The sequence below is a fragment of the Chinchilla lanigera genome, unplaced genomic scaffold, assembly GCF_000276665.1.
Source record: "Chinchilla lanigera isolate Chin_1 unplaced genomic scaffold, ChiLan1.0 scaffold00007, whole genome shotgun sequence".
Lineage (NCBI taxonomy): Eukaryota > Metazoa > Chordata > Mammalia > Rodentia > Chinchillidae > Chinchilla > Chinchilla lanigera.
This window is the reverse complement of record NW_004955408.1, coordinates 16,608,806-16,618,618: the sequence shown is the minus strand read 5'-3', so window position 1 is coordinate 16,618,618 and position 9,813 is coordinate 16,608,806.

Below are 9,813 nucleotides of genomic sequence, written 5' to 3'. Positions count from 1 at the left end.
TTTCCTGATGTGGGAATACACTGCTATAAATATCCCTCTGAGGACTGCTATCAATTGTGCTCCACATGTTCCAGTAGTTTGTATTTGTATTTTCATTTGATTGTAAATAGTGTTTAATTTCTACTTTAATTTCTTCTGTGACCCATTGGTTGTTCAGGAGGGCATTGTTTAATTTCCATGTGTTTATGGAGGTTTTTTGCAATTTCTTTTATCATTTATTTCCAATTTCTTTTCACTATGGCCTGATAATATGCACGTGATAGTTTCAATTCCTTTGCCTTTACTTAAGCATGTTCTATGTGCTAGCATGTGGTCTATTTTAGAGAATGTCCCATGTGCAGGTGAGAAGAATGTGTATTCTAATGTTGTCAGATGGAATACTCTGTAAAGGTCTACTAAGTCCAATTGCTCACATGTTTGTTTTAGTTCTGTTATTTCTTTGCTGACTTTTTGTCTAGTTGATCTATCTCTTTGTGGCAATGGGATGTTAAAATCCCCTGTTACAATTGTGTTATTATTTGATCTTTCATGTCTGTTAAAGTTTGCCTTGCATAATTGGGCATTGCTACATTTGGTGCACATATATTCATGATTGTTATCTCTTCCTTTTGCAGTTTTCCCTTTAGAAGAATGTAGTGAGCTTCTTTATCTCTTTTGATCATTGTTGGTTTGAAATTCACATTGTCTACAAACAGAATAGCTACTTCTGCTTTTTTTCTGGGTTCCTGTTGCCTGGAGTATTGTTTCCCATCCTTTGACTTTCAGTCTATGAATTTTCTTTTGAGTTAAATGTGTTTCTTATATACAGCATATGGTTGGATTTTGTTTCTTGATCCATTCTGCCAGTCTGTTTCTTTTGACTGGAGTATTGAGGCCATTGACATTAATGGTTATTATTGATATGTGTTGAGTTGTATTTGTCATATTATTTTCCCACTGCTGGTTCTGTACTTTCCCCCTCTGTTTAATTGCTTACCTTGCTTGGTGGTTCTTTTGTATTATTGGTTTTGAAATTGTAATCATATTTGCCTTTTTGTAAAATATCTTTCAGTACTCTTTGTAAGGTTGACTTGATGGTCATGAATTTCTTCAGCTGTTCTTCATCATGTAAATATTTTATTTCTCCACCAATTTTGAAAGATAGTTTTGCAAGCTACAGCAATCTTGGTTAGAAGTTGTTTTCTTTCAGGATCTGAAACACTTCACTCAAAAGCTCTTTTTGATTTGATGGCTTGTGTTGAGAAGTCTGCTGTGATTCTGATGGGCTTTCTTTCATAGGTGATCTATTTCTTTTTTCTAACAACTTTTAATATCCTGTTCTTTTCCTGAATTTCTGGGATCTTAATTATTATGTGTCTCTGTAATTTTATTTTGGTTATTGCTAATTGTATTTCTATATGCCTCACTTAGTTATATATCAGGTTCTCCTCCCATGCTTGGGAAATTTTCTGCTATTATTTCTGCAAATAGTCTTTATGTCATTCAAGTTGCCTCCTGCTCTTTCATTGACACCTATCAGTCCTATATTATTTTTCTTTGCCTCATCTTGCAGAGGAATTGTTATTTGCTGGTTCCTAGTTATTTTTATGAGATCTATCTTTTCATGGTGACTAGCTGCATTGCTGTCTTCAAGGTCTGAAAGTCTATCTTCTGTTTAACTGAAGCATTTTTGCCAGCTTTCAATGGAATTTTTAATTTCCTGGATATCTTTTCAAATCTATTGTATGCATTCTAATTCTTTGTACAGTTCATTCAAGATTTCTATCATTTCTTTGTATTCCTCTGTTTCTTTTTTATGTCTTCTTTTGATATGCTGAGCAATTCTTTCATTATGGGTGTCTTTCTTTAAAACCTGAACTATTATTTCTGATCTGATTTTGTCTATAACCTGATGTAGTTTCTTTACTTCAGTTGGTATTATTTCAGAAATTTCAAGTGTGTGACTTCCATATTCTTCCATGTTGATGTTTCCTGGACTTGTTCTGGGTGGAGTGGAGTTCTGAGATTGCACTTTGCTTCTTTCCTTTTGTTGTTTTCAAATCTCCCTAGGTTTCCTGGGATTAAGGTGCATTCCTGGGTTGGTGTGACCATCTTGCTATAGCAGTGGGAGTGACAGAGGTCCTGGGGTACAAGTCAGCTCACTGCAGCTTTCCAGGGTCCCAGTCAGCTCATCACCACCTCCTCGTCCCAGTGGGCTTGATTTAATTCTACTATTTTTCTTTGATTTTTTTTTTGCATAGTTGATTTATCTATTTATAAGAGTAGGGTCTTAAGTTCTCCCACTAAAACCATATTAGTGTTTATTATGTTATTAATTTCCATTAATATTTGGTTTATGTATTTGGGTGAACCTGTGTTAGGTTCTTAAATGTTTATGATTGTTACCTATTCTTGGAGTTTTCCCTTAACAAGTGTGTAGTGACCTTCTTTATCTCTTTTGATCAATTTTGGCTTAAAGTTTGAGTTATCTGCAAATAGAATAGCTACCCCTGTTTTTTACTGGGTTCCCGTGACATGGAGAATTGTTTTTGATCCTTTGACTTTTACTCTATGAACTTCCTTTAATGTTACATGTGTTTCCTCAATGCAGGATATTGTTGGATTTTGCTTTTTGATCTATTCTGCCAGTCTGTTTATTTTGATTGGTGAGTTGAGACCATTTATGTTGATGGTTATAACATATTTATTGGATTTTCTTTTTCATGTTGTTTTCTTATTGTTTGATCCCATTTTCCCCCTCTATTTAATTACTTGCTCTGCCTGGTGGCTTCTTTCTATTGGTGTTTATGTGTTTGTGCTCTTCTTTATGTCTTTCTAATATGTTCTTCAGAGTATTCTGTAGAATTGGTTTGGTGGTCATAAATTTCTTCAGTTGTTCTCTGTCATGGAAGTATCTGATTTCTCCATCAATTTTATAAGATAATTTTGTAGTGTACATCCATCTAGCCTGAGGATTATTTTCCTTCAGGGCTTGAAATACCTAACTGCAGGTTCTCCTTGATTTGAGTATTTATGTTGAGAAGTCTGTTGTGATTCTGATGGGCTTTCCTTTATAGGTGATATGTTTTTCTCTAGCTGCTTTTGATGCTTTGATCTTATGCTAAATTTCTGGCATCTTGACGGTGTAGATTTATTTTGGTTATGGCTATTTGAAGTTCTATATGATTCATTTATATGTATGTCAAAATGTTTGTCCATGTTTGGGTAGTTTTTGTCATTATTTCTACAAAGATGTTTATAGTGGCCTTTGTACTGTCTCTAGCTTTTTTCAGTGATTCCAATCAATATTATGATGTGTTGTTTGCTTCATCCTGTGGATGTTGGATTGATTTTTTGTGGTCTCTTTCAATTTTTAAGATATCTTTCTTTTCCTGGTTCCTGTCTTGTAGATCTCATATTCTATTCTCATCTTCATTCAGTCAGCTGCATATACTTTCAGTTGAGTTTCTAATCTCCTGCATTTCTGTTTGGATCTGTTTCACTGATTTTTTTCTATGTTGGCATTCATGATTTCCATTGTTTTCCTGAGGTCTTCTGTTTGTTTATCTGTGTTTGCTTTAATTACTCTTATTTTGATAGTCTTTTCTTTTTGCATCTTAGAGATTATTTTTCCTATGGCTTCTTGTAGTTGTTTTTCTAATTCTGCTGCTATCATTTCAGAGAGTTCCATTTGTTGGCTTCTGATTTCTTCTATCTCTTTGTGCTCTGGAATTGTCCTGAGTGGGTTGGGCTTTTGGGATTGCATTTTGCTTCTTCATCTTGTCATTTTCTATTTTATTTCGTTTCCTGGGTTAATGCTTTAGATTTCTCATGTTAGATAGCCTATAACTGGTTTCCAGGCTCTCCAAGGAGGTGTTTGTTTCTCCAGATGTCTTCTAGATGTAGGCAGTTCTTGGTCTTTATGTGTATCCCAAGGACCTACCTTCTCAACATGTTAAGCTTGAGGAGATGCTATCAATGGACTTAGGGTCCATTCCTTTGGTACTGGATGATGGTGATGGTTGTAAACCCTTACAATCACAGTGTTGTCATACAGAGGGAACACTGGTTATAGCATGTATGACATTGTGGTTAAAGTAGTTTAGTTGGCAATAACAATAAAGTCAAGTACAACCTGGCTACTGACAAATTGTGGTAACTATTAGCCTGATATCTATAACTGTAGGAGGGAGGTCTACAGAAATATAATATGATCCAACTTATACCAAGAACTTGTATGCCTTGATTTCCCACTTAGTAGTGTTACTTTACCCTGTTGTGGGAGGTTTTTGGAGGATAAGGTGTAGAATGGGGAGATGACTGAAATTAGCTATAGTAGGTGCAAGGTTGGAGGACACAGGATGATAATCTAGGTTTTGGGTAATTGTAGAATACAGGCAGGAAGGATTGGAAGAGAAGGCCTAGGAGTTTTGAAGTGAACCAGAAAGAGAAGAGACAATGTTTACTCGCATGAAGGTATCATAAAGTTAAGTGAGATAGTTGACAAAAGAGAGAAAGAAGATGAATAGAATAAAACAAAAAGAAAGGTCAGAGATTACCATTGGCTCTTATTGCTAATGTTGCATGGGACATTTCCATGCCTTGAGCTCTGCTTGTCCATAATGTACAAGTTAGCCAGGGTTCTACTGTGTCACTGATATTCCTGCAGTTCTCCAGGCCCTGAGCTGCACTAATGGGGGGTTGTATCTCAGACTTCTTTCAACAGCCATGCTATTCCAGGTTGGTGGAGGGTGGGAGGAGCTGAACTCACTCCTCTAGCAGGCCTTGCAGTCCTGGAGCAATGGAGGAAGGGAAGAGGGCAAACTCAGATTCCTTGTCACAGGCCGTGCCCCAGGGCAATCAAGACTGTGTTTTACATACTCTTTCATTTAGGAATTTCAAACTTTTAATTGCAAATTTGATTTTGAAAACAACAGTCAAAGTAGAACTTATTTTTTCCTGATTCAGACTGAGAGAAAGTAAGTTGTATAACTGTTGCTTTAAAGAAGCAGCTGGTAGCATATGTCAGGACAATTTGCAGCTATTATCACCTCTTAAAGATACTGAGAAAATTGAATTGCTGACTAATGTAGTTGGGGGTAAAGGTCACCTTCCAGGAACTCAGTGACTGCTGTATGATCCTACTTTAAAAATTCGTCTAGTAAAGTTGCATTTGGAAAAGCATTTTCTTCTTACAAATTATATTTTATTTTAAAATACAAGAAATTGTCTTATATAACTATATATTTCTACATGGCATGTATCTATATATAGAAGAAAATCAATCCCCCCTTTCTGTTCCCTTTTTGTCCATGGAGACAAGTTTTGGGGAAATGGGGGGTGGAGAGGAATTTGAGAGATGAGAAGAGGAAAAATAAACTAAAAGAAGATAATTTTGAAGATTTCTTTGAAGTCATTCTGTACCTTGGAGTGAAGATGTAAGGCTGATGTCTGTGATGCTTGTTCATGTTATTATCTGCTAATGTCATAACAAAGATAGAAACTAAATCGACATAAACAAGAATGCATACAGGGAAACTGAAACAGATCCACATTAAAATGTAAAATGGTATCTATTCTGCACATTACATTTATGAAGGTACTGCTTTTTCTTGAGAGTGTGTTTGCTATATCGTATTGTGCTCCAATTGTTGGAACTAGGAAGGGGTATGTCTTCCCCTAATGATGGTGGCGATCTTTCAAAATGCATAGTGCAGTTAAGGACACAATAAATTGGTGTGCTTGGAGACCTGACTAATGAAGGAACCAAATATATTCAGTCTTCAAGACATACTGGATTTGAAAACTTTCTCCTCCTGCACAGTATTTGCTCGTTTTTGAGACCTCTGTGACCTTTTCTTCTAGAATGAATAATCGTTTGTATCACTGCGTGCCCTGGATAGGGGATGGCATTGGATCTTTTGCCAAGATTGTACATTTCTTCTGAGAGAATGAGGAGGTGGATTTGTACTTTGAAGGGATTTACTTAAGGTGGAAAGAAGGGGGAGGCGTTCACTTACACTTGCCATCTTTAGTTGATCTCGATGACTTTTGAGGGACTTTTCTCATTCATTAATGAGTTGTCAAAAAACATTTATTGTTGCCAAGGACTAGTCTACTGCTAAATATTTAGTAGACAACACCACAAACATTGCTTCTGCTTCCCCTTAAGCTCACATTCTAATAGTTAGGGTGATGTTGACTGCACATAAAAGTATGAAAAATCTTACATTTACAGTGTAGAAGAAAGAAGGGACAACTAAGAGTTACTTCATTGGATCAAGGGCATGCATGCTGCTCCTAAGACAGAGTGGAATTTAAGTTAGGTGTTGAAAGATGAGTAGCAGTTACCCTGTGAAGTTGTAGAGAAAGAGTGCTTGCAAAGGCCCTGGCCTTAGGTGGAAATATTCAAGGCATTGGTGTGATTTTGATATAGAGAGGGAGAGGAAAGTGGCATTTGAAAGGGACCGAGATGTGCTGGGACTTTAGTTTACGTTAAGATTAGATTCTAATAGTAAAGAAAGCTAAACCATGTCAAGTGTGTTTAGCAGTGTGATGTGAGAAATTATTGTTCTTTGAAAGAAAGAAGAAATCACTCTGGCTGCAGTATGGGGAGTGGACCTAGAAGAGTAGATGGCTGTGGAAGACCATTTGAGGTGATAGATAAAAGTTCTCTAGAACAAGATAAGATGATTGTTTTGACGAAGATGTCTTCAGGAAGAGTGGAAAGATGTAAATAACGATGGCAAGGTTTCCGTATTAAAGGTGGTACAGTTATATGGTTGACATATCTACACTAGAGGAAGACAGCCGGAGCTCAGAAGATACAGATTTGGAAATTAATTTATATATATTACTAAAAATTGTGTGGTCAAACGAGTTTTCTAATGACAAGGGGGCATGTAACAGACAGAAAGGAGAATCATGGACTGAAGTTAAGGATTTCCAGTGTTGTCAGTGTAAAACAACTGGAGTATATTCACATCAGAACAGTAACCTCACTAAGGAGAATATTTTCTAGAATTGTGACTTAGGATGATGGGTAATGGTTGATTAGAATCCTTACCCAAAGTGACTGTGGAGAACCTTCCTTTTTGCCACTTTGCTCTTCACCTTAAAGTTTCTTTCCTTCCTCCTTACTGCAAACTCAGTGTGTCACCCTCCTTTCTGTGCCCACATCAGAATAAACATTTCTCATTACTGCCCAGGCAGGTATTATCTTAGGTGAAGTGAGTCAGACTCTTCCCACTCTGCAGTTTAGCGCCCATCTTCAATGTTTGCTGAACTTTTTCTAGGCCAGATAAGCCCCTGAGGCACCTTGGGAATCCAGGGGAAGAAGCTCAAAGCTCTTCACTTGGACTGAGTTTAGCTTGCAGATTATTGGTCCGGGGGTTGAGTCAGGATTCTAAAACAGAAAAATGTCAATGCTTTCAGGTCTCACAAGTCTACTACAGTCTATCAAATATCCATGAGCATAACTTTAAAAGTAGTTCAGGGCATTCTCTCACACTGGAAAATTACCTTTTTTGAAGGGGAAAAAGTTAAGTTAAGGCTTAAAAAGATCCAAGTCCTATTATCAAGGTGAAACCATTTTTAAAAAATAAGGATGTTTAGATATAGTAACCCTTAAAATGTGTTACTTTAAACCTTCTGTTCCTCATCCTTCTGGCTTTGAAGATAACCTTCAGAATGTAAATTGGTGCAGCAGGGGTTGGAGCCCAGAACCAACAGTTCTGATGCAGTATCTCAAAGAACGTTGCGGCCTCTTTCTTCTCTGTGGATTGCCAGGAACGCTGTCAGTACTTGAAATGGAATAGCGGTCTGGTTGGATCAGACATTAACTCAGTACTTGCCTTGAGACTTTAAAATCCACTACAAGTCCAAAAGCACCACGTAGCTTGTTTCCCTGTGAGCAGCTGTCTTTTTTATTCTTTTATATGATGGAATGTTTCAGAGGGCAATATCTTACATGCTTCAAACATATAAAGCTGAATAAAGCGCTCCACAGTTTTGCATCCTAGAAAGAATAATCAGCTTGAGGCTATTCTTAGGTTCACTTCCATTTACAAGATATTGTTTAGCACCTCGTCTGTACCAAGATCTAGATAAGATCCAAAAACAGAAGGCAAGAAACAGAAGCTCTCTGTCCAATGAGGGTGGGAAGGACAGATATGCAAAAATAGCTCCCATGTATTTTATAAAAGCAGTATATCTAAGCTCAGAGGTAGAACTGGCCCGTTGGTTGTTTATATTTTTTAAACAGTGATTTTCTTCTGACAGTGGCTACAATCAAGTAAGTATCTGTTTTACAATAGATACCAGTCTAAGTGCCTTACACTTCACTCAAATTCATTCTCACAATAACCTATGAGGTAGGTATTCCTATTAAAGTCTATGAAACAGATTGAGAGGAGCTGGGTAACTTGTCCTAGATCCTACAGTCAAATATAGAAAAGAAATGTTTGCCTCTGTTAGGTCAGATTTTAAACCTCCTTTCCTTTGCTTCTTTTCTGAAGAGGTGAATGACAAAACGGGATGTAGAAGATGTAAATTCCAGGAAGACAACCCTCAGGAACCTCAAAGAAGCAGAGAGGATGAACTTCTGGGAGATTCTTTCATATTCTCTCTCTCTCTCTCATCTCTCTCTCTCTCTCTGTCTCTCTTCCCATGCACTAAAGACTTCATAGGCTTATTATGACCGCAGCTAATAACCACAAATTGACAAAGTTTAAGATTTAAATGAGAGCCGGGCATGGTGGTGCATGCCTGTAATCCCAGCACTCGGGAGGCTGAGGCAGGAGGATCGTTTCGAGTTCGAGACCAGCTTGGGCTACAAAGTAAGCTCAAGGCCGGCCTGAACTGCATAGTGAGACCCTGTCTCAAAAAGACAAAGAAAAAAAAAAGATTTAAATGAGACCCTTGTTCCCTGTAGCCTGTTGGTAACTACCTACCTTTGCCAGGAGTATAAACTTCCATGTGTATATGTGTGTCTGTAAAAACAAATAGAAAACATTTGGCAGATATTTTGCTACTAGATGAATTAAATATTGCTCTATAAAGGAACTGAATTATTTTCTTTCCCCTGTTCTCCAAATGCTGTTGTAAATAGTGTTTGGTTTTTCTGGGTAGCTGGTTAATTTTAAATAAATGGTAGGAAGAAACATGTACCAAAATAAAACATTTCTGTGCTGTTGATGATTTCACTGAAATCTAATATCAAAATATATTTTCTTTTTATTTTGTTATTATCTGCAGATTCAGAACAAAAGGTCAATATAACTAAAAAAATAGAAAAACTCTATTTTTATTTTTAGTGATCTTTAGAAGCTGAAATTAATATATACTGTATTTCTGTATTTGAAAGAATATACTTATTTAAATATATATTCTCTATTGGTTTGATATTTACTTCAATATGAATTTCAAAGGTATGTGAAGATGAATATATTTTCATATCAGAGATTTTTATCTTTGCTGGAAGTTGTTTGTGACTTTTATTATCCCTTAAAATTTCAATTCTACTCATTAGAACCATTATTTACCAAACTCATAAGATAAAGCATTTTTAGTAACCTTGCTTAAAAGTGAGTGAAATTCTTATTTTTTTATTTTATACAAACCACCTCATTATTTATAATTTTGCTTAAATGGAAATTTAATTTTGGCTTGATAAATAGTATGGAGCTCACATTACTAGAATCTTACCATCTTAATTAATTCCATTTGTGATTGTCTTAAAGGTTAGGGTAAATTACAGGATTAAATTTTGTATCACATTGCATTAAAACAATTTTCCCTTTGCCTGAACAACCACCTTCAGGAGATCTGCCCAGT